The following is a 24,786-nucleotide window of genomic DNA, read 5'->3' as shown; positions in this document are numbered from 1 at the left end:
TATCATCTCACTCTTTAGAAGAGAAGTGTTCCCTGCAATTCAGGAACCATGAGAATACTGATTTAGAAATGACGTTTAATCCACTGGCTCAGAGGATACTTGTGAGCATTGGTGTATGAGAATAAAACACAAAGGAAATCTTACGTGTGGTAGTAAGAGGCTGAGTGCTGGACATGTACAGTCCTCCTTCTCAGCTCATTTACTGAATTGACACTGAACAAGTGTGAGTTCAGCTTTCAGCCAGGACTCAGTTTCCTTCCTGGGTGTATGAGCAACGCTGTGAGCAGTCAGATCAGGATACAATCTGCAACCTTTGCACTCCATGTTGCTCTGGGAATGGAAATAGCAGAGAGAGTCCATGTGCCAAACATCTTTAGAGCCAGAAGGTTCATATCACAAAGAGATTTCCAAGTTCCAATTGCATTTGGTCTGAGGCACATTAGCAAACTAGACTTCAAGGTCTAACTCAAGAATTTTGATGATCTACTATATAGCTTGTCATAAAGAGCCTTTTAACCTTTACTATAATTTAGGGCAAGAACCCCTGAATTGGAGCCTTAAGACCAAAATCGCTGTGCAGAGGAAGTGCCCTCCAATCATTTCAGAAAATGTCTTGATTGCTGGAAATACCACCTTACTCATTCCATGTGTTTCTGCATCTCGGTTTGCTTGGCGCCATAAGCCTACCTAATTATATCATAGGGCATCTGTAGATGTATTTCTAACATGGAAAAAAATGTCAATAAATCTAACCAGTCAGCTGTAGATGCCATCATAGCTTCAAGATTTTTCCCCCAATCTTAAGAAAAACCAAGTTAATAATATTTAAACTGTTTAAATGAACCTCATCCTGTTTCTGAGCAGAGATTCGGAACTTTATTTGTACATAATACTCAAGTTCTATAGATCATGCCTGCCCTGGCCTGGCATCTTGAAGCTCTCCACTCAGATGGAAACCGATACCTTTAAGGTCGTAAAAGCTCTGCCAGGAAACAGCACCAGCACACCCTGGATCCCTAATGACATCCTTTCAGAAGGTAAGGCATTGGTCAAGTCAGGCATCGGAAGTATAGAGCGGGAGAGTGCCTGGGTCAGGGTTACAGGAACCTTCTGGTGACTGTTTTATACATTTCTCACATACGTTTGGCTTTGTGTTAACACACCCCTTCTCTTTACATGAACATCTGTTTCCCATGTTAAAATATAAACAGATCCAAAAAGCATGCAGCAGCCCAGGTCTGTTCCTCTGTGCAGAGGACTCAACTATACATACTGCAGTCACACGAACCAATGGTGCTGAAGAGTATAACCTCTCCTGTAGTGAGAAGTAACTGGTGCTTCCGAAGAAACTGCAGGGAAGGATGTACAAAACGAGACTCTTCGTTGCTGTGAGTTCAGAGTCATGCTAACATGTTCTCACAGTTAGCTAGGAGCAAAGACACAGGAGAGAAGTGCTAGAACTGAGTTATTTATTCTCTCTCACACACCTGATGCATGCACATGTCGCGCGCCCAATGTCCCGCCAGCAAGAACGACGCGTGGCAACAGGATTCTTCTGCGAGCAAGCCTTTACTGTGTTACAGCTCTTCTTAGTGTTACAGCTCTCTTAGTGTTACAGCTCTCTTGAACAGGGACTCCGAGCAGCAAAATCGCTCGGCTTATATAGACAACAGTATGCTAATTATCTCTCAGGGATTGGTGGGGCTTGGATCACCCCACTACTTGTCCTCCAGGGATTGGCGGAGAATGAATCACCTCATTAGCATATTAACGGTCAACTAACACCTGGTGCATAAACCGCACATGTGCAGTACCGCTGTTCACCACTAGAGGGAGCCCTAGCAAGGGGACAAGCCTGCACATGCGCAGTAAGTCGTTTATATCCAGACAAGGCTGGATGTCGGCGCCATCTTTGTTTCGCCGCGCCGCTCTCTACATGCACAGATGCACACACATGTTGGATATGTACAATGCTGTGAACAGAAGGCTGAGAAGGGGCATGGTTAGATTGGGCCAAGAGGCTTTTGAGAGTCTGTGAAGTCTATATGGAAATTCTTCAGAGCGGGTGAGTGTTGTGCAACTTGTCACTTCTTACAAGACTCTGATGACAGACTCAAGAAATAACTCCATCCAACTCTATCTTAGTGAAGCAGAGAGCTTAATGGGGTTACCTATAAACTTATAGGTAAGGGGGCTCTAACAGAAACATGGCTGACTCAGGGATGGTTACATCACCCAAAAGTTCACCCCAGCATTGAAGGTAAGTATGAAAGTTCTGTCACTGGAGATTCCTAAACAATTTGCCTATAGCTTGGTTGATCTGGCCCAGAGGCAGGAGGTAAGGGGGAGTGGAATATACACACCCAAGAAATTGTTGTTGCTTACATAATCTTGAGGAAGGCTTTGTGATCTTATAATTTTCAGGAGCATTCTGAGCCTTGCATGTTGTGTTAACTTTCTGATTATTATGACTTTCCCTCCTCCCTTCAGGAAAGAAGCTTTCCACTAGGAATAAATAGCTTCAGAGCAGTGAGAAGAGTGATCTGACCAGCTGGGGATAACTCATAGGCCGTAGACCTTCTGAAGGGGAGGATAAATAGAGCTATCTGAAGGATGTTCTTCAATTAACAGATTAGATTCAGCTTGATCTGGATCTGAAAAGGGCTGTGGCACAAAAACAAATGTTTCTATGTGGTGATAAAAGGGATGGAGATAGAAGAATGGGAAGGCTGGTGGGATGCTGGTGGGAGGATGGGGGAGACACTCATACAGGACTATGGGAGAACTGTAAGTGGAGAACCCTGCAATCAATCCAGACATTCATTACCAAGATGTCCTACTGCTGTAGGCTGTGTCCTGTTCTTTCTTGGTCACATACCTCCTTTGAATAAAAGGTGATTAAGGTTTGAGGGAACCATGAGTACACAGCTGGACTACCTCTGAGAGCACAAGGGAAGTTCTCTTTTGAGTATGTATGTATGTATGTATGTATGTATGTATGTATGTTTGTGTATGTGTGTATATGTGTGTGTATGTGTGTGCAAATGTTTGTGTATGTGCATATTCATGTTGTTTGTGTATGTGTGTATAGTGTTTGTGTGTAGAGTGCATGTGTGGTATGCATGTATGTTTTGCTTGAATAGTATTTGTATGATATATGCCGATACATCTGTACTTATATACAGAGACCAGAGGAGGATTTGGGGTATCCTTCTCTAGCCCTCTCTGCAACATTCCTTTGAAACAGAGTTTCTCTCTGAACCTACAGCTAGGTTAGTAGCCAGCATTCCTCCTGTTTCCACTTTCCACGGTACTGGGATTACAAGTGTATATGGCTATACTGAGTTTTTACATTGGTGCTGGGGATGTCAACTTGGGTCCTTATGTTTGTGCTGCAAGCAAGCATTCTTTCCAAGTGAGCTATCTCTCCAGCTCAAAAGAGAGGAATTCTTAATGATACTGGAACTCTGGCAGCAACGAGGTGGTCACTAGTATGTGAGTTTCACTCAGTCTTTAGTCTCTCACTGGGGTATTTCTTTGTAAGTCTTTTCTCATAGTGCTGTGATTTTTGGAATCCAAGAACTGTAGAGTGGTGGTATTTCAGCCACTATCTGATTACTGTATGATTTGAGGGAAATACTCATAAAATCTCTGTATACCTAGGCCAGCTCAAGGCACTGGGAGCTGAGTGTCATGTTGATGTCTGATGCGACAGTTTGCAGAGTTAGTCTCTGTAATAGTCTCTCCAACTCTCCAGAATCTTGTGATTATTCCAGAAAGGAAACATGATTAACAGCAGAGCAAACACAGCTCAGAATCCCACTTACCATCTACTTCTCAAATGACTGAGGAGGGAGGAGAGGCCCTTGATGGCACGTGCCTCTTTCATGCCTTAATGATGACAATGTGGCCATGATTATGTTGATAAAACACACAAGGGAACCCGCTTTGTGCATAGAATAAAATATTCTCCATGTCAATCTCTCTCCCAGGGAGGATCAATTTGTACTGTGATGTGTTACACAAATTCCTTATCTGGAATAGGCCCACCCCTGGGAGCCAGAGAGCTAAACTGAACTCATTTCTAGCTGTATGCCTGTCTCTGCCAAACTCAAGGACCTATCCTCAGTGTCTCCACTAGTAAATAGAGACATCGGCCACTTCCTGTGACCTTGTGACTTCAATTACCCATGTTTGGCTATAACTTAAAATACAAGGTGATGAGGCTGGAGAGAGGCTCTTTCCAAAAGATCCATGTTTGATTCCCATCAGTCATATTATATACCTTACAACCTCCTTTAATTCCAACTCCAGGGACATGATTGCTGACCTTTGTAGGTAGCTGAATTCATGTACATATATTCGCACCACCACCACCACCAACATACACACACACACACACACACACACACACACACAATTAAAATACAATAAAGTTAGATATTAAAACAATACAGGGCACTGAGGAATTAAGATAATTGTGAAGAGATACATATTGTATTCATACAACCTACATTATCTCTGGCTTTTCTTTTTCCTTTCTTTTTTATAAAACACAACAACATTATACAGAGATAACTGCTCTATTTTATTAGTTATTGCTGTCAGTCTCACATTGTGCCACATCATTAACTAAACTGTATCATAGGTATACAAGGATGGGGTTAACAGTACACAGAAGGTTCACCCTATCTGAAGGTTCAGACTTCTGTTAAGCATTGATGTGCATCTCATAGGTGAAGGGATAGCTACGACATGTCACCCATGAGGTACCACATGAGGCTGTGTAGCCTACTCAGTGCTGGGACTAAGGACGGGTCAAGGACATTTGGGGCTTATTCTACAAAGTGATCCTAACCTCTGTAAGCTATGTCTTGGGCAAGGGCAAGATTACTTTTGCCCATTACTTTTGCCCTTAAGGACTTCAGTAACTACTGAGGGCACACAATTAGTAGCACAAAAGATGTAAGTAAGAACTTACATATATGCTTTCTTCAAAAATTTTTAAAAAGAAATTCAACTTTTAAAAAACTGAAGGGGCTGGCAAGCCCATAAGAACAACAATGCCAACCAACCAGAGCTCCCCAGGACTAAACCACTACCCAAAGAGTCCATATGGACAGACCCATGGCTCCAGCTGCATATGTAGCAGAAAATGGCCTTGTTGGGCAACAATGGGAGGAGAAGCCCTTGGTCCTGCCAAGGCTAGATCCCCCAGTGTAGGGGAATGTCAGGGCAGGGAGGTTGGAAGGGGTGGGTGGTTGTAGTGAGGAATACCCTCATAGAAGGAGAGGAAGGGGGATGGGATAGGGGGTTTATGGACAGGAAACTGGGAAAGAGGATAACATTTGAAATGTAAATTTAAAAAATCCAATTAGAAAAAACACTTTTTTTGTACAGGAAGTTATAAAGTCTCTTCTGAAGAGTTCTGTTTGATATAACAGCCATAGTAAAGGAATAAAATTGATATGCACCAAATAGAATGGATGTATACAGGTCCTGGGGCAGGGGGCTACATAGGCAGAATATCTGGTGCTTAGTGATTAAGTGTGAGTGAGTGAGTAAGTGAGTGAGTGAGTGAGCAAGCAAGTCTGTGTGTGTGTGTGTATGTGTGTATGTGTGTGTACGTGCACAATGACTGAGACTACTTGAATCATAGCTGTGGATATGACTCAAGTTCCTTCTGCTATGTCAAAGACATCAGAGAACAGACTAACTCTCTATTAATGGCTCTGCAGACCATAGCTCCCACTCTTCTGAGCCATCAGGGGACACAGCGCATGTCAAACCAGGGATGTCTTAGTGCTCTGGGAAAGCAGAAATTTGAATTTCACTGAATTATCACTTATCAAGAAATATGCTTCTTGGGGCTTGAGACCCGATATGAACAACAATGCCAACCAATCAGAGCTTCCAGGGACTAAGCCACTATCCAAAGACTATATATGGACTGACCCTGGGCTCCAACTTCATCAGTAGCAATGAATAGCCTAGTAAGAGCACCAGTGGAAGGGGAAGCCCTTGGCCCTGCCAAGACTGACCACCCAGTGAACGTGATGGTTGGGGCGAGGGTAGTAATGGGGGAGGATGGGGAGAGGAAGGCCATATGGAAGGGGAGGGGGAGGGGTTAGGGGGATGTTGGCCCAGAAACTGGGAAGGGGAATAACAATCGAAATGTAAATAAGAAATACTCAAGTTAATAAAGATTTTAAAAAAAGAAGAAGAAATATGCTTCTTTCGAACTTTTTCAACCATTGGAAGATACAGGAATCATGCTTAGTTCAGAGTCTGTCTTTGCCCATTACTGCAATGTGCTAGAAACATAGCTAGGGGAGATTGTCATAGAGAAATTTCCATACTAGCCTCTAATGGACCATCATCTAGGCTCTGATCTACCCAAGGGGTCATCGTATTAAGGAAAGAATTAATCCTAGATGATTGGGTATAAAATGGATTGACATCTTGACTTGTTAAAAATTTGAAGGCTCGTTTTCAAAGGTGACTCCAGCCAACCTAAGACCATCAATAAATGAACCGAAAACACTAGAGTCCACTGTTGTCCACTAGTGTAATTAACCACACCCAAACTCTGTCAAGCCATACTACACCCAAATTAGAGTTTAGACACTCATAGCCAAACTTCCCTAAAAGACTGTGCATTTGATACGCTTTAGTAAAGAGTATGAAGAACATGGAAATGAATCCAAGTGGTGTTTTTGTTAAGAAAAAGCCAACTGTAAGCAAGAAGAGCAAAGGTGTAATCTGAATGACATGGAAGATTGAGTCCTCCTCGTTGCTCAAATAAAGGGAGGTCGCTATCTTGTGTTGTGGTTCATGTAGCTTATTCTCTGACGGTTGTTCTAGGATGATGCCTGATCTTCCAAAGTCATAAATTAAACTCTTTCATGTCCACTTCTTACGAGTTTCCAATGCTCTTACTATGAAGTGAAAATTGATGTTTCTCAATGGATGGGTGGATGGATGGATGGATGGATGGATGGATGGATGGATGGATGGATGGATGTCCGTGTGAGTAGTGGGTAGGTGGGTAGATGGATGGATGGTAGGTGGATAGAGAGTGGATGAATGGATACATGTGCAGATGGATGTGGGGGTGAGTAGATGGATATGCAGATGGATGGATGGGTAGATGGATGGATTTATGAATAAATGGGCAGTTTCAGGCCAAGGGTTTCCTCTGACTATGGAGATTTTATTTTATGTGTTGACCTAGGAATGAATGTTTTGTGCATGCTTGTGGGTAATTCTTCCAGATGTTCAAGTGCAAAGTTGCAAATTGCATAGCTAATTAGAAACTTTTGGGGACTTAAGAAAGCAGAGACTAGCCTGGGTGTCATTAAGTGGTTTGGTGATATTGAAGAGGCTCCAAAAGCAAAACTATGCTTGAGCTTTGAGTGTGAGCTGGGAGACATAACCTTAGAGACTCTAACCCCCTTCCCTGCCAATCACACACACACACACACACACACACACACACACACACACACACACACACACACACACATCAGGAAGCCAACATATGTAAGAATTACAACTTCCAGTGACAATCTTGACATGGAGTAAATAAACCTAACAGTTCCAGCAAAAAGGAAAGAAAATAAACCATTGCTCTCAGCCTTTCTTTCTAAGTTGTAAGTAAGAGCCCGGATACATGAAAGCAGTCATCAAAGGGCGACATATTCCTTCTTCACCATCTGGGATCCAAGAGATGGGGTGACAGATTCCTGCGGGAGATTTAAAAATAAGAAATTCATCATTTATGAGGCAAGTTCAAAGTCTCCTTGTCTTCGAAGGCAGAGCCTCGAGAAGGTGCTGAAGAAAGGGCTGAGGTTTTCCACTAACTAGAGCCACCAGTAAACTCCTCTCTAAAATATGCTAATTACCTCCTAACATTTGTAAACAAGAGGTTTCCTTCCATGCTGCAGCTTACCAGACTTTCACAGTTCTCGTCACTAGCCCTCCCAGAAGGTCTGCTGGCTAAGGGAACCCCCAGGTAAAGGATAATGTTCTACCTGGAGACCTTGCTCTAGACTCTGTCAGATATTGGACAGTTGGTATTTTTGGTCTCCCCAAATCTCTGAGAGGCAGAGGCAGTCTTCTGCCCTCCAGCTATGCAAGGAGGCAGGGTTATATTATTCCACTGTGACTGACCCCAGACTATGGACTCCCAGAATGAACTTTTACTGTTATTGTTGTTATTTATTTATTCATTATTTACTTATTACATTTACTTAAAGTGTAAATTTACTAAATTTACTTAAAGCTCTCTCTCATACAGACACACACACACACACACACACACACACACACACATGCATACACACCATGGCATGCTTAGAAATATGAAGACAATTTTTGGCAATTGATTTTCTCCTCTCAGAGTGTTGGCCCCGGTAATGAGCCCAGGCTGTCCAGCTTGACAGTAGGCACTTTTACCCATTCTCAATGCTGCAAAATTAACTCTAGACTAAAGTAATCGAACTTAAGGCATCATCTTCCATTACCCTCCTATCTGTGTACTGGAAAGTGAAATCAGAGATACTCCCCTGGGCCTAATCCCTAGTAAGTTCTCAAAAGTTGGAAGCTGAGAGTTTGACAGTTTGGTGAGAACCTTCTTCCTACGAGAAGACAATGTGTGTGCAAGATGGACTGAGATTGTGTAAGGGGTCCCTCTTTGAGTTGGGAAGGTTGTAAAAAACTTAGTTGATATGGCACCTTCTGGTACCCTGAGCAGTTTCCTCTTCAAACTCTGCCAACTAATGAGTAGAATTCTGCATTGCTATTGACTTTGTAAATTTCCTATGTGCTCTGTGTTCTGTGAATCTCCCTCAGGGAAAAGAATCTCCATCCTTTTCCTGTGATCACTGCTAACCCACAGTTCACCTAGGGGAACCCATGCACTGCTGGGCTTTCACACTAGGAGACTTAGGACAACTTGGTCTTCAGGGGAACCTCCTGGAAAACAGCCTTGTGACTATCGACCTCTTTCAGAGCCCCCCACCACCACTTCCAAATGACAGGACAACTCTGTTATTTACCATCCTTATTCTGTGCTGACATAATTCAAATCAAATCATACTCCATACACTGGAGAATGGCCTGATCATTTTTTAAAAGAAATTTTCCAAAATAAATCAATGTTTGAGACTTGGGCTGGGTTCAGTTCAAGAAGTTTCTACCCCTAAGGAAGTGTTTTTCCTTGTTTATTTGTGTGTGTGTGTGTGTGTGTGTGTGTGTGTGTGTGTGTGTGTGTGTATGTGTGTGTGTGTGTGTAAATGCTGGAAAACATCAAGGAAGAGCCAATCTGTAAGACTTCAATAAAAGATGCTGTTGACAACTACAAATTTCAGGAAGTCATCATATTAAAAGATATCATCTATGGGACACTAAATAGCTTATTATGTACCAGGTGCCAGGTTACATATAAAGTTCAAACTTTAATCCTAATGTTTACAGTTGTAGAAGCTAAGGCTCCAAGAAATTCTGTGACTTCTAAAGTATCATCCCGAAGAACCAAAAGTCAGTTAAAAAAAGTCTTTGCTTCAAAACCTGTAGCCTTTTAAGACTCACTTAAAAGTTCTCACAACTCTTAACAAATCAATGAAGGTGCAGGACAAAAAGTCAAAACACAAAAATCAAATGTGCTTCTCTACATTATGATATCCAGTGATCAGATAAGAAATTAAGAAAGCAATCTGCTTATTAATTATTTAAAAGAAACAAAGTATGTAGGCATAAATGTAACCAAAATGTTTGTGTGTGTGTGTGTGTGTGTGTGTGTGTGTGTGTGTGTGTGTGTGTGTGTGTTGGAAACTTTATTAGTGGGTAAGGAACCTAAAGAAAACAATGTGGAGAGGTGGTCTGTGTTCACAGATCTGGAGTCAACCCCATGACAGCATGCACATTATCCACAGTGATCTACAGACTCAACATCTATCAAAACCCCAACAAAAGTCAGGAGAGTGGCCCAGCTCCAAATGTCCTCACACTTGAAGAGCCCCAGGTGAGGAAAGCAAGTTTGAGAGCCCAGCAGAGGCAAACAAACAAGTTCAAACCCAGCCTATACTACATATGTTTTCTAATGATGTGACCCCAAAAGGGTTGTGACGCACAGGTTGAGAAACACTAGTCTACCCTAACCAGTGAGCTCTAGGTTCAGTGAGAGACCCTGATTCAAAAGATAAGGTAGAAAGTGAGTGAGAACGAAAAGTGACCTTGACCTCTGGCTTCCACATGAACATGCACACACATGTATTTGGACCTACATACATATATTCTCAAACACGTATACACTCATACACATATGTATATATCCAAAATAAATGAATAAATAAAGTTCAGTAACAATTTTCACAGAAATAGAAAAATGTTCTGAAATTCACAGAGACTGATAAAAGACCTCAAATAGCTGAAGCATTCTCGAGAAAGAGGAAAAGAATCAAAAGTAAGAGTCAAGCTCCTGATTTCAGATCATGCTGCATATTTGCAGCAGCCCAAATAATGTGGCACTGATATAAATGCAAACACATAAAACAGACTAGAAAACCCAGAAAGAAACCCACATGCATGAGACTAATTAAAACAAGGATTCCTATGAGGAGAAAGTACAATGTTTGTCCTTCATAAACCAAACTGGGAGACGTGGGTAACCTCATTCAGAAGAATGGCCCTGGATCCTCACCCAGTAACAGACACAAAGGTCTATTCAACATGAATCCAACACTTGAATGTGAGTTTAAAAAAAACATAAAACTACTATTTACAAATTGTGTCTCATTGTAGTTCTCATCTGGAATGTTCTCCATGTGTTGAGAGCTTTCTCCTGCCAATCAGTACAATTGGGAAGAGACAGAGCCTCTAGGAGGCGGACCCTTTCAGAACTTTAGGCCATTAGGGGTTTCTTGGTATTTCTATAGTTGTGATAGAACTGACCAAAAACAACTTGGGAAGAAAAGGGTTTACTAATCCTATAGCTTGTAGTCCATCATCTGGAGATGTCAGGGCAGGAACTGAAACAGGCAGGATCCTGGAGACAGGAGCTGATGCAGAGGCCATGGAGGAGGACCGCTTACTAGCTTATTCCTCACAACTTGTTCAACCTGTTTTCTTATAGAACCCAGTAGCACCATCCCAGGGGTGGCATTGGCCACAGTGAGCTGGGCCCTCCCGAATCAAAAATCAGTCAAGAAAATATATCACAGGCTGATATGGTAGGAACATTACCTCAATTGAGGGTCTTTCTTCCAAAACAACCCTGGCTTGTGCCACATTGACATAAAAATTAGCCAACATAGGACTGTGTCCTTAAAGGGGCATGTGAAACTCTGTTTCTGTTGGCCAGATGATGAACAATTGACTCCATAACACCATTCTCCTGAGAGTCACTGTCTCAGCATAAGCCCAAAGCTGTAACTCATCAGTCTAGTAAGTCGACTAACTCAGGTACTTACTGTAGTAAAGGAAATACGATCAGCATGTGTCCTCTTGCACACAGGCATTGCCTCACATTTAAAAACCATCACTGTACCATCCAATAACACCTCTACAGGAGTCCCAGAGACACATGAGGTGAATTCATTCTCAGGAGGACTCTGCTTTTCTAGCTAATGTTTTAATTACACATTGCCTACCTTCTTCAATGCTTGTCAGTGGGTGTAGCATTTTAATGAACTCTCAGTCTTCTTATATCAAAAAATTCATGTCGTAATCAGCTCTACAATGATTACCTCAAAGGAATGACTTTAATTTCAAATAACTTTACCACCACAAGGTCTGTACAGAGATGTTCGAGCTTCATTTCTATCACTATGACAAAACATCCTGACAGAAACCTAGGGAAAATAGTTATTGGCTTACAGTCCTAGGTTACAGTCCATTGCTGAAAAAAAAATGGGAACTTAAAGCATCATACTCGCAGTCAAGTGCAGAGGGAGAATAAATGCACAGACCCTTGGTTACTCACTTGTTCTCAGTTAGCTTTCTCCTCTATAACATTCCTTAGGTTCCAGGCTAGAGAATGGCATCTCCCACAATAGTTTTCAGACATCAATTAACAAGACAGTCCCACTCCAAGATATGCCCATGGGTCAACATGATCTAAATAATACTTACTAATATAATATTCTCTTCCCAAATATGTCTAGTTTGTCAGGCTGACCATGGAAACTGAGCAGCAAAGCAGTAAGAAAGACACTGTCTGAAGACAAGGGGAGAAAGGACCATGGAGCTAAGCTCAAGCACATCCACTTCCTTCGCCTCTTGAAGCTTAACGTAATCAGTCTCATGTTTTCTGTAACTCCATGCTCATTCCACAGGAGATATGAAAATGATTTTCTTCCACTCTGAATAAATATCTAACACAGGCTGTTTGTGAAGAGACCCAAGACGTAAGGATTCATCCACTAGGCCTATCTCCTGAAAGTCCAAGTCTTTACATATAAGGACTTTGAGGCACATTGCCTGTGTCTAAACCACAGCAATCACTAGAACAGGATTTCCTATAAAGTGTATTGATTACATTTAACACTTATTTTTCCTATGTCCCACCTTTCATTAGATGCCAGCCCTGTCAATCATCCTTCCTTATGAGGTGCCCACTTTCCTCCACAGTAATACTCAAACCAGAACTTATATCTTGATTCATCCATAGCCTATGCTGTCTCAACCCAGGCTCTCCTAGAAGTACATGTGCAAACACCCAGTGGTTGTTTGCTGTCCCTGCCACACGCCTGGGCTCTGGAAGAGTGTTCTCTGGTCTTCCTGTCTGTCCCCTTATTCTCCTGAGAGCATTGTCTCTCAGTAAGGCCTTGTCCTAAGCTTTAGCTCTTAATTTAGCAATAAACTTGAAACTCCAATCTCTCCTTTCTCATTCATTTTCCTTCTCTCTTCCTGCTTTTCTTTCTTCCTTCTTCTACCCTCCTGTCTCCCTCTCTTCCTTCTGCTTCCTTTTATCTCTTCTCTCTCCTGTCTTAATTCTTTGCCCTTTCTTCCTTCCCTCCCCCTCTTCTTTCCATTTCCTTCTTTCTTCCTTTTCTTTATTCCCTCTTTCCTCCCTTCCTCACCCCACCTTCTTTTCTTCTTTCCTCCCATCTCCCATCCTTCCTTCCATTCTTCCCTGTCCTCTTCCCTCTCCTCTCTTTCTTTACTCTCTCCATCTCTTTCTTCCTCTGTTTCTTTCCTTGCCACCTTCCTTTCTTCCCCTTTCCCCTTCTTCCTTCCTATCTTTCATTCTTTCTTTTACTACTTCTGAATTGCCATCCTCCTTCCCTTTTTCTCCCTCTCTGCATTCTTCTCTTCATCCTTCCTTCCCCCTTTCCTTCTAAGAAATATGGGTGTCATCCCGGAATACATGCTCTTTCTGTCAACCGGGCATCTCACGTTCTACAGTCTCTTCTCCACCTTCTCCAGGAAACCTGCTCTAGATGAGCCAGAAACCTGAACTTCTGACATCACAGACATCAAACAGTTGGCATCATGTCTTCCCTAATGATCTGCAAGCTCCATAAGACAAGGTTCTGTGTCCCACCATGTTTTGGTCCCAGGACCTATGACAGTAGGATGTATATAGTGTACAAGTAAATGTCTTCTGTAGGGATGAATGCTGTTGATGGTGTTGAGATATATGTCTCCTTCTCTCTCTCTCTCTCTCTCTCTCTCTCTCTCTCTCTCTCTCTCTCTCAATATATATTGCCAGCATAAAGATGAATATAGAATGTCATCTGTCATCTAAGATGAATGTAGAATGCTAGCAAACCTTAGCTATCTTTGCTAGAACACGAATCCCAGGATCCCTCCATAGACTCCTCATGTAATACTCTTGTAAGCGTGGCTTAGAAACCCTAGCTGAGTATCCAGGATGAGTCTCATTGGAGTCATAATTGAGCCATATGACCTTGGTCAAAAAACACAAACTCCCAGAGTCTCAGTTTTTCTTATCTTTGAGATGGAAGTAATAATACACCTATCTACTGGTCAAGGAACAGAGATCATTAAAGCTTCAAATAATGAATAGTTATCAATTAGGGAAAGAGAGGAAGATGGAGAAAGGAATGGGGCAGGGACAACCATGGCCAACAGCTTCTTAGCACTTAGCACAGGCCAAGCACTGCTCAAGGTCCAACTGATTCATCCAACCAACAAGCAAGTGATCTGCCTCCCAGGTCCTGCCAGTGTAGAGGAAGGAAAGCAATAAGAAGGACTGTGATTCCTTCTTACCCCACTTGTGAAGGCTTACCACACTATACCCAGCAAGAAGCCCACAAAGTCAAACAACGGGCTCCCTGCTATGTCTCCATGTTGAGTCATAGGCATGGCCATTATAGATAGAGGGGACCAGTGTCTTCATGACCCTGTGGCTACCATAACAAATTACCACAGACAGGTAGGGTCAAGACAACAGAAATTGGTTCTGTCACGATTTAGAGGCCAGGAATCTAGGACCCAATGTGTTAAGGGTGAGCTTCTCCCTGGACGCTCTAAGGGGAAGTATGTTCCCTTGTCATGGCATCCCTCTGACATCTGTCTCTGCTTTCAAGTTATTCTGATTGCATATATATATCCTCTGTCTCTCCTTTTGTCTTATGGATATTAATCATTAACTAGGATACACATTAATCCAGTGTGACTATTACCTAAGTAATCTCATCTACTTAATCACTCCTTGAACTGAATTATTAGCTCCCAAAATACATCATACATACATACATACATACATACATACATACATACATACACACACAATCACTAACCAGACTCATAATGTATGTTGACTGACATGGGGCCTGAAAAGTTACTAGAGATTAATGGGAGACATGAGGATAGTGCCCTGATTTCATAGAACTGTTGCTATTCTGAGAAAAAGAGGCACTTGGGATCCTCCTCTCTGCCCTATAAGGATGAGTGGCTTTCTGCAGCCTGAGGAGAGAGTTCTTAGCATACTCTACAAGGGTTGCACCTATCCGTCTTCCATCTCCAGGTAGTGAAATACACTCTGATTTGCAGAACTCTAGTCTGTAATATGTTGTTGTGGCAGCTAAAGTTGCCTGATACAACCACATTTAGAGATTTTGATGGGGACTCTTCCTCTAAGTGGTAGCAATGAACCACATTGCTGTTCTTTACAGACTTCGTTCAGGAAGTCAGAGAAGATAATTATTTTCAAAGATCAGCATTGACATTTAGAATGGAAGTCTCATCTACCTAAAACAGGACCCCTTGTTTCCTAGTAGTGTGAAACAAATGCTAAATTGTACAGAGATGTGAATAGTGTCTGTTCTTATCACCATCACTGGGCACATGGGTGGGGTAAGCCTTGGTTTCGAGGCTTCCCCCTCTGTCCTTGCAGCTGTGCTGGTTGGGAAATGTTATTTTTGTTGAAGTCTGGTGCTGCTGCCTCTGCACATGTGGTTATTATCCCATTCTCAGATGGACATATGGCACAGAAAGTTTAGAAAATACTGACCAATTTGTCTAAATACCAACTCATGGCCCGACTCACCACAGTGCCCAATGTGTGAGCTGCAAGCAGCTGTATAATCTATCAACACTGGTCAGAGGGAGAGCTCTGCGTTCCAGTGCAAATCTCAAGCCCATGGTCACCTTGGCAAGCATGCATCTGGCAGGATGGTGAGGGATTTCAAAGGGTAGAAGAATAGAAGGTGGGAGAGAGACTTCCTACAATCCTGACCTAAACATAAATTCAAAACATGTATCCCACTTGCTTATGTTGGATAATACAGAGTATTTTTTCCTATTCCTAGCTAACTCACACAGTGCAAATTTCCAAGACTTAGAATTCAGAAAATCATGAAACTAACACTTTCTTGCAAGAGAAAAACAACGCCTATGTCTTAAACTCTACCTTACATCTACTTGAAGGAAGTGGACCTGCGCAATGCCTCTCTCCTCTCTAGAAATATAGATCCTGGAGTCAGGAAACATTTGGACAATAAACAAGGGATTTTCATTGCACAGTTCATAGAAAAGCAGAAGATCCACATAGAAGAATGCCTTGTGCTTAGGAACTCACTGATTCTGTCAGGGAATACGAATACTTGCTGAATGTAAAAACCACAGGCCAACTGTTTCCAAAGAAGTCTATGGGGTGGCAGGTGATGCCCTTTCCATGTGTCTGCAGGGATGTCTTTTCCTGGGGACTCTGATATGCACATCTCCCTTCTTGGGACCTCCAAAAACCTGCTTATCAGATCTCTTTCTAATTGTAACCAAGAAGAAGCTCAGCAAGCTAATTATGTTCGCTTTCTGCCTCAGAAATACCTGATAGTGTTTCAAAAGCAAAACACAAAGAGCTCACAGGGCTGTGGCCAAGCCATGTGGTCCATATTAGCTTGTGTTCAGAGTGTCACCTCAGTGATCAAGTTTTAACAATTGATCCCATTTTCTATGGACTGCAGTAAAACCTGAAGGCTACACAAAATTGGGATGTTTTCCATTTCATGACTAAGGGAAATTTTCCTTAGTGAAATAAAGTCATTATAAGCAGCTTGTCATCTAGGCTACTTCTCCTTCAAAGCTTCCTCATGACTTTATGACTTTATTCAGCTTTAGATGCTGAACAGGAAACCGTGGTACAGATGATGCATTCACGTGTGCAGAGAGCCTTCTCCAAAGTGCCGAGACTTTGAAGGTAAGAATTCTCACACACAAAATTCTCTCTGGCCTCAGATGCAGAAACACCTTTAGCTATTGCTTTGCATTGTCTGGGATGCGGAAGGTTCCCATGTGTGAATAAGTACCCACCATTATAGTTCTTGTTCAGATTAAACTCCTTGACGTCAACAGCAAAACTGAGATCTACCTATTTCATTTAATTTTTGTTCTTTGTTTTTGTATTCGAGATGGGATCTCATGTAGCTCAGGCTGTTCTCTCACTGCCTTTGTAGCTGAAGATGCTCTTGAATTCTGATACTCCTGCCTCCACCTCCCAAGTGCTGGGATTACACCCCAGGTATAAGATGTTAAAAATTGACCCTAGACCTTTCTGTATGAGAAGCAAGCACTCTACAGACTGAGCTACATCACCAGCCCTCATTTCTTCAAGTCTCTTGAGGGCTAATAAGTTATTAGCCCTTATTTCTTATATCTTTCAGCATGAGGTGACAAGATCAGTTAGTAAATTAAGGTAATGCAGTCATACTAAGGTCAAAATCATGTCATTAATTGAAATAATCATTTATGGGAACACTATGGGATGCACTTGCTCAAATTAAGATGATCATGATATCACTAAGGAATATAGCATCATGGGACTCTGGTTGTATATGCCTTTAACCTTGACCAAAATGTCCCAATGAAGCATATGAATACAATGTTTTCATAATTTACTAACTTTATAGCAAATGTAGACTTCTCATAGATCAGGCTTCAATTCATGTTTGTGTATTTCTTCTACCCAGCAGTCCTTGAATTCTCACAAATGGATAGCTCTCCAAACCTTTAGTCCTGGATGCCATAGGATATGGCATCTCCCCCGCCCCCCCAACCCAGGTATCACCTGAACAGGCCAGCTCAGTCATTAAGCCATGATGACCACATCTCTTCTTTCTCATATCTGACTTACAGAGTCTTGTATCCACTGCTTCTGGGAGCCATGCCCCCCTTACTCTGATGATCTTGTAGCCTTGCCTCTAGTTTCTTACTTCTGTTGTAGAGAGGGCAGGGCTTTCATACTTTCCCTGACATCATTTTCCTAAACCCCACTCTACCAGTCCTTAGATTTCTTTTTACCACTTTTTTTTCTTTTTTGGTTTCACTCCCTTGACCGGAGTCATATAAAATCCCGATTCACTCAAAACAAGCAAGAACTATGTACTTTAAAGTTGAGATGTCACCTTTGTGCGGAGTTAACACAGTCCTAGTCTTTTAACCTTGCTTCCTTTGAGACACTGGAGAATCTAGCTGACCCCCAGCTTCTTGTTCTCTCCCTAAATCTGTTTCCTTATGAACAGTCATGAGCAGCAACATTTGTCATCATCCCCACATTCTTCTAGGATGCTCAACTTCCTGATACCCACATCTCTTACTTGCTTTACCCTTCATGTTCTCTTCTGTTCTCATGGTTTCTTCTTGTGGCACATCTAAGCTGCCCTTTCTCCTTCCACTGACCTGGGAAAAGAAGGGATCTGTTTTTTTGTAGTTGTATTTCCATACAATCTCAGCTCTCTACCATCTTCCTCAAGATCTACTCAAAACATATCTTCAAAGCTTAAAGTACATCTGTCTCACAAGACTTAGTTTCATGTGGATTCCAGAATTTGACAGATTCATGATGATATACAGATTATACAGAATAATTAAGATACGATAGTAAATGCATTGAGTAGCTTTCCATGCCATTTTGTAAAATTGAGCCATGGAAACAAAGAAATGTGGCCAAGGCTTGATATTCCTGATTGTTCCTGTGACGCACAATCCACACCTCGAGAATGGTTCATTTGGGGACTAAAATCTATCCATTGCATACATGTCAATCAGGCAACTATGAGTGATGCAGTGTTCCAGGATCCAAGGATGCAGACAAATGCTCCCTTCAAGGATGTATGTCATGACTGCACTGTATTGTTTCACTCAAGTCACTGAGGTAACAATGTGGCTACTGGAAAATGGCTAAGATGCTCAGTAGGACCATAAAGTGATAGCTAAATAAATAAGTATAAAAAGGTCTGAAGCGAAGACTCAGCAGATAAGGTGCTTGCTACATAAGCATGAAGAAAATGTGGATTTTTGTTCAGCTCCCCAGCATCCACATAGGTGTACTGTGTTTGTGTGGGAGGGAGGTGGGGGTGACCTGTGTGGCATCACCAGTACTTGGGAGGCAGACGTGAGATTGCTAGAGCAAGCTGGCTAGCCAGACAACTTTAATGCATGAACTCTGGGTTCCAGTGAGCAATCCCACCTCAATATAGAAGGTAGACAATAATCCAAGGAGATAGCCAACATCAACCTCTGACTTCCCCATGATCTTCCACACACATGTGGACCATCACACATGTGAACATGTGCATGCACACATGCATATATACACAAAATCATATGCACAATTGCATAGAAAAAAAGAATTTTAATAAAAAAGAAGTGATGCATGAATCAGCGTTTGAACCTGGAATGAACAGGACTGGCTAGTTGCACAAATGAATAATGACATCAGAGGCAACAGAAAGGAAATAAAAATTACTCCGTTCTTTCCAGATCTGCTAACCTCCTGAAACAGCACTCTCCACAAGGTGTCCCTGTGGTGTGAGGACACTCAGACGACATGGTAAGTATACTTTCATCTGCTTAGGTCCTATTTGGGTTAATTTAATGTCTAAACCAGATCAGTCAGTTCCAGGCGTTGGCTTCTGCCCATATCCCTGAAAATTACATTTAATAAATTGTAGCCCTTTAGTGTCCCCCTGCTGCCCATTTAGTTGCTGTAGCTGCAGGAACACATTCCTCATTGGATATTTATTATATTCTCCACACTAGCTGCTTCAGACCTTATCTAGGAATAACAAGCTCACACATTAACATGCTGTTTACCGGGAGCTGAGGGCTTGCCTGTGTCGCCTGAGTATCTTTTCACTTTGAGGTGTTCTTTTCCTGTTTAAATACTCAGAGTCTCTCTCTCTCTCTCTCTCTCTCTCTCTCTCTCTCTCTCTCTCTCTCTTCTCTCTCTCTCTCTCTCTCTCTCTCTCTCTCTCTCTCTCTCTCTCTCTCTCTGAGGAGCCTGTTGGAGAACCAAGGAAATCAGGCTCTCTAGTTCAAATATTAACTCATCCTTGCTGGGTTTGTGACTCGAACCCATTCAATTACTTGCCTCATGTGCTTTGTAAAGTGAGTGTGTGTGTGTGTGTGTGTGTGTGTGTGTGTGTGTGTGTGTAGGTCAAAGAACAACTTGTGGGAATAGGTTGACCTTTCATCTTGTTGGCAAAGGGTCTCTGACCTGTGTCCACAAACTTCCCATCTTCATGGAATAATTCAGGAACAACCTAATGGAACTATTGCAAAGAGTAAGTGCAGTGGAAGGAAAGACACCTCATCTTACAGGAAGTTTCTTTCCCGAATCCAGTGTGTTTACCAATACTGGGAATTTTTCGTTTGGGATTTAGTTGTGGAACCTTCATCAGCCCCTCTCTCACTCCCAGAGTTGGAGCTAATGACTTAATTAATCCTAATCATTTTGGGGCAGCACCCTGGAGCTAACCATAAACTGAAATCGGAACATTTTGATGGTTTAAGGTTCTGTTCCGAGAACCAGAAATGAAGACATCATACATATATATATATATGTGTATGTGTACATATGTGTACATACGTGTGTGTGTGTGTGTGTGTGTGTGTGTGTGTGTGTGTGCGGGCTCAAATAAGAGGAATGAGAAGATGACCTGATGTAGCTATTCTCAGCGACGGGCAACTTCCTCTGACCCTTGACCAATCTAAGACAGGAACCTTGGGGGCGACAAGGTGATCCTATGACATATAAGGCTGGGGTTTGAGAGGTCGATCCTAAGACAGAGGTGGCTACACCCCGTTTAAACGTGTGGGCCGGTCAAATGCTCCTCTGCCCAGTTTCTCCCCCAATAACACACACATATAGCCCAGAACGGTGTGTTACAGCATAAGTTCATTCCTAGCCACTGGGGTGCAGTCCTAACTGCAAGAGTGGCTCGCCATGGCCGAGCTGGGCACTCTGTGAGGCATGTCTGATCTCTCTCAGACCACTACTTCCACCTAATGGCCTTTTTTAAAAAGAAATATGGGGGAGATGCACGGAGCCATATTGGATTTGGGCCTAGCCGCTTTTTGACTGCATGGTTCAAAGTGACTAGGTGACTCTGGGCTGTTTGGCCACAGAGACTCACCCCTAAGATGACTGCCTTAAGCCTTAAGATTGTTGGACAAAGCCTCTCCCATGAATTTACGGCACAGAAAGATAACATTCAAGGGACACCTCAGCTCCCTTAGCAGATACCAGTTATCTCCTCAGTCAACACCCAGTGTCTCCACCACCTGACCTCATCGCCTGACTTCTTTGCCTCCAGCTATCACTGCCTATACCCTCATCTCCCCCTCCTTCATATTTCACAAAGGTCACTCCCCCTACCTGAAAGCCTTAAAAGCTGTAACGTTCATCCCAATAAACGAGACCTTGACAACAGAAAAAAAAAAAAAAAACCACTTCCCTTAGGATTTTGGACTTTTAATGTTGATGTGAAACGTGCATAGAGAACAGCTTTGGATGGGGCCAGGACATAGGTAGCTAAGCCAGATTCTTCACTGAGGACCCATTCTGTTACAGAATCAAATCTGAAGTCCCTCCCACAGGTTCAGGTTTTCTACCCTAGCTTCACCTCGGAAGCTGTGTGACTTTTCAAATTCCTGTCCTAGCTAGTGCTAATAGGTCAATGGTGGTAGCCTGTGATGGTTATAGTCTCACTCTAGTTCCTGTCAGTTTCTTTGCTTCCTGGTCAAATACAATGTAAACATCTCTATCACAGATAACTGTAACTGAGAACACTGTTGTGTCTGGCTTTGTCAGAAGAGACTGAAACTCTGGAACCAAGAGCAAAAGTAAAAATTTTTCCCTTTTGAGTTGTTTCTATCAAGTTTTTTGATTGCAATGATGTAAGAAGAGCACACAGGAAAAAAAGTTACAGAGAAATGGGATTGATGCTTTGGCTAAAGGCCAACCATGTGATTCTTAGACATGGATTTCATGAGGACTGTGGAAGAGATTGGAGACACAGGCTAGAGAAGCCCTGGAAATCTGTAAGTAGAATTTAGTGGGTGCTTTGGGCTGCAGTCCAAAAGAACAAAATATTAATAGGAATGTGGACGGTATGAGCTAGGCTCATATAGTTTCAAATGAAAACAAGGATTCTGGAAGGAAATGGACTAGAGGACATTCATGTTCCATTCTGGCAAAGTTATCTGTGTTTAACTTATATTTTGAAATTTGAATATGACTTAAGAATCAAATCAATGGACTGATTAATTAAGTGAGTAGGGGAGATTTCAAGACAGCACCGTGTTCAAACTGCAGCATGGTTGTGGCTGGCTCTATTTAACCAGATATACTGTGAGAAAAGGAAACAAAAAGTAGAGCTCAAGGTTATGTAGAAGAAGGCAGTCTGGGCTGAAAAGGGCTGGGATTAAAGGAGCAGACACAGGCATCAAAGCTTAAGTGGATCAATACTACTAAAAAGACATTGCAAGATTTGCAACAGAATAAGAAGAGAGTCTGGGGCATTTCAGGAACTGACAGAGACTATCCATCCAAGATTCATAGGGTAAAATTGCAAATTCATTTTAAATACTTTCCTTTAAAAAGGGCCACAGGGGTCCCTTGCAAAACCAGTGAAGCCTAGGGAAATATTTTCCCAGGTTTAAGCAGAGCATCATTGCAACTTTAGCTCAAAGGCTTGACTACTGCTTAAGCCAGTAGCAGAATATTGCATAATCTACATGATGCTGGGTTACAGGCATGCTGAATGCAGAATCTAGGCTTGCACCTAAATTATGGATGGCAGCCTATGAGAACAGACAATGTGTCACTGAGTGAGAAAGGCATAAAGAGGGTGGAGCCTAAGTTGCAGCAGAGATCTTAAATCTTGACTGTTGAATCTGAAATGTCTCCACACACTCATATTTTGATCTTGGATCGTGTGGCACTGTTTTGGAAGCTGTGGGACATTTAAGGAACATGGCCTACATAGATGCAGTTCATTAGAGGCTTCCCCTTGAAGGTTCTAGCTTTCCTGATTCCTGCTACTCTTTATCTCTGCTGACTGTGAGGAGCTTCTGCTGCTGTGAACTCTCTCATGTACACCTTGTTATGATAGACTGAAACCAAGAGCCAAAATAAATCTTTCCTCTCTTAGCTGTGGTCACATCAACAAACAGGTAATGAATACAAACCCAGACTCTTGGGATACTCGTAGCACTTGTTACAGGCCAAATGTATACGCACTCTGTCCTGGCTAGAGAGATATGTAATATTGATCAATGCCAGCTGTGTAGCCATGGTTACCCTGACTCCAAAAGGCAAAGAGCAGAGCCCAGAGGGGAGGGTTCTGGGCATGGCAACCTTGCTTGTAAGTGGGTCCGATCTTCTAACTCTGACATACAGTGACATACAGTTCCAGCAGCAGCATTTTAAGGACATCACAGTTTCCATCCAGGACAACTCTCCTGATGATAAAGGGGATATTTGGGGTTCCTTCTTGGGGCTCTAAATTTCATTAATGAAAGAATGGACTTAAATGGAGGCTCAAGGACAATTTTATTAGAATTAAAAGAAACCCTTACCTATCCATGACAGGCACGCTGTAAATCTCAGCCATTGCTCAGAGGAGAATGGAAGCAAAAATGAAAGAATCCATGCTACTTAAGCTGGCACCGAGGTCAGCCACATGGTGGGGAAGGAGGCTTTAGAAAGAGTAAGGAACCCAAAATGTTAGGGAAACCTAATGTGTTAAGGAAAGTATACTCGTAAAAGAGAAAGAAGAAAATGAGGAATCAGAAAACTTCAGAAGAGTAAGCAGTATTAAGAAACTGGTAATCTACTATGATAGGGGTAGGGATTCTAGGGGGAATGCAGTATCTTAGTAAAGGACTAATTATTCTGCCTTTCTCTTTAGTATGGGTTAAGTCCAGCCTGCCTTCCAGTGGTGGTCCTTTGGCAAAGGTGACTAACCCAATCTAAGAAAACAAAACAAACAAACAAAAAGAGAAAACAAACAAACAAAAAAAAAAAAAACCATAGGTCTCCACTCACAGAAGAGAATTTCTTCTCACATGACCAGAAGGTATTTTCCTTTGATGGGTCTTTATGGCCCTCTTACACACACACACACACACACACACACACACACACACACACACACACACACACCACTGGATTGATTATCAGTGACCATCTCTACAAAGCTTGCTTATAAGGAATTTCTTATTTTCATTTCCTCTTGAAACATGAAGTGCTTCCTTAAGTTGAATAACTGTAGCATCAACTTCTCTTGTCTACCCCTTCAGGCATACAGAAAGGGGAGTGGTAGAGTCTTCACTTTTCTTTGGATGCAGTTTGCTGGGATATGAGATGCTCTCTTGGACTCTTCAAGTCTCCCCTGGAGGATGTACAGCTAGGGATCCCTGGGCTGGCCTGGGCTTCCCACTCACAACAGACCTCTAGCTCCTTCTAGCCAAGGCATATTTTTAACACATAGCTTTTGAGTTGCTGACCATCTGTCTGTTTTGAGCCCTGTAAACACCTACCTCAACGGATCTTTCATCTGGCTCAGTTTTCTAGCATGTGGAAATTTAAAAGCAGAAGGAGGTCTTTTAATTCTCTTCCAGCTTCACCAAACTCCGACAGTATGCCTGCCACAGATGGACCTGTCCCAAATAATGCATGGTCTACAATACAAAGCCACTGTCCCGAAAGAGCCCCTCTCCTCTGGATTTGTTTCCTGGTACCACATCATAAGCATATTTTACAAATGACAATTATCTCTGTCTCCTCAGCTAACAGCAAATGTTCAGACATTTTGGGATAAAAGTAACATCTTCCTCAGAATATACTAGAGGCTCCAATAGTCACAAATGAGAGGGTCATGACAGTTCATTACTGTCTGTGTCTAATCTTACACAGGTGATAGGAGCTGTGGCCATATCCATAACAGTGTAAGTCATTATGAACCATGATCTGGAGATAATTATATGAAAAAAAAGAATACATATAAACATGTGTAGCCATTCCTGCACCAGCTA

General features: G+C 42.2%; 1 long non-coding RNA gene across 1 annotated transcript; it reads left to right on the top strand.

Moving 5' to 3' along the window:
* The first annotated feature begins 1,490 nt into the window (after nucleotides 1-1,490).
* Nucleotides 1,491-19,301, top strand: LOC120093242 (uncharacterized). The gene is made up of 3 exons (XR_005486361.2): nucleotides 1,491-2,065; nucleotides 16,582-16,666; nucleotides 19,228-19,301. It is a non-coding gene; the product is annotated as an uncharacterized LOC120093242 (long non-coding RNA).
* Nucleotides 19,302-24,786: the final 5,485 nt, after the last annotated feature.

Source organism: Rattus norvegicus, chromosome 6 (assembly GCF_036323735.1).
Source record: "Rattus norvegicus strain BN/NHsdMcwi chromosome 6, GRCr8, whole genome shotgun sequence".
In the NCBI taxonomy this organism is placed as follows: Eukaryota; Metazoa; Chordata; class Mammalia; order Rodentia; family Muridae; genus Rattus; species Rattus norvegicus.
The sequence above is the reverse complement of the archived record's forward strand: the minus strand, read 5'-3'. Positions and strand labels throughout refer to the sequence as shown.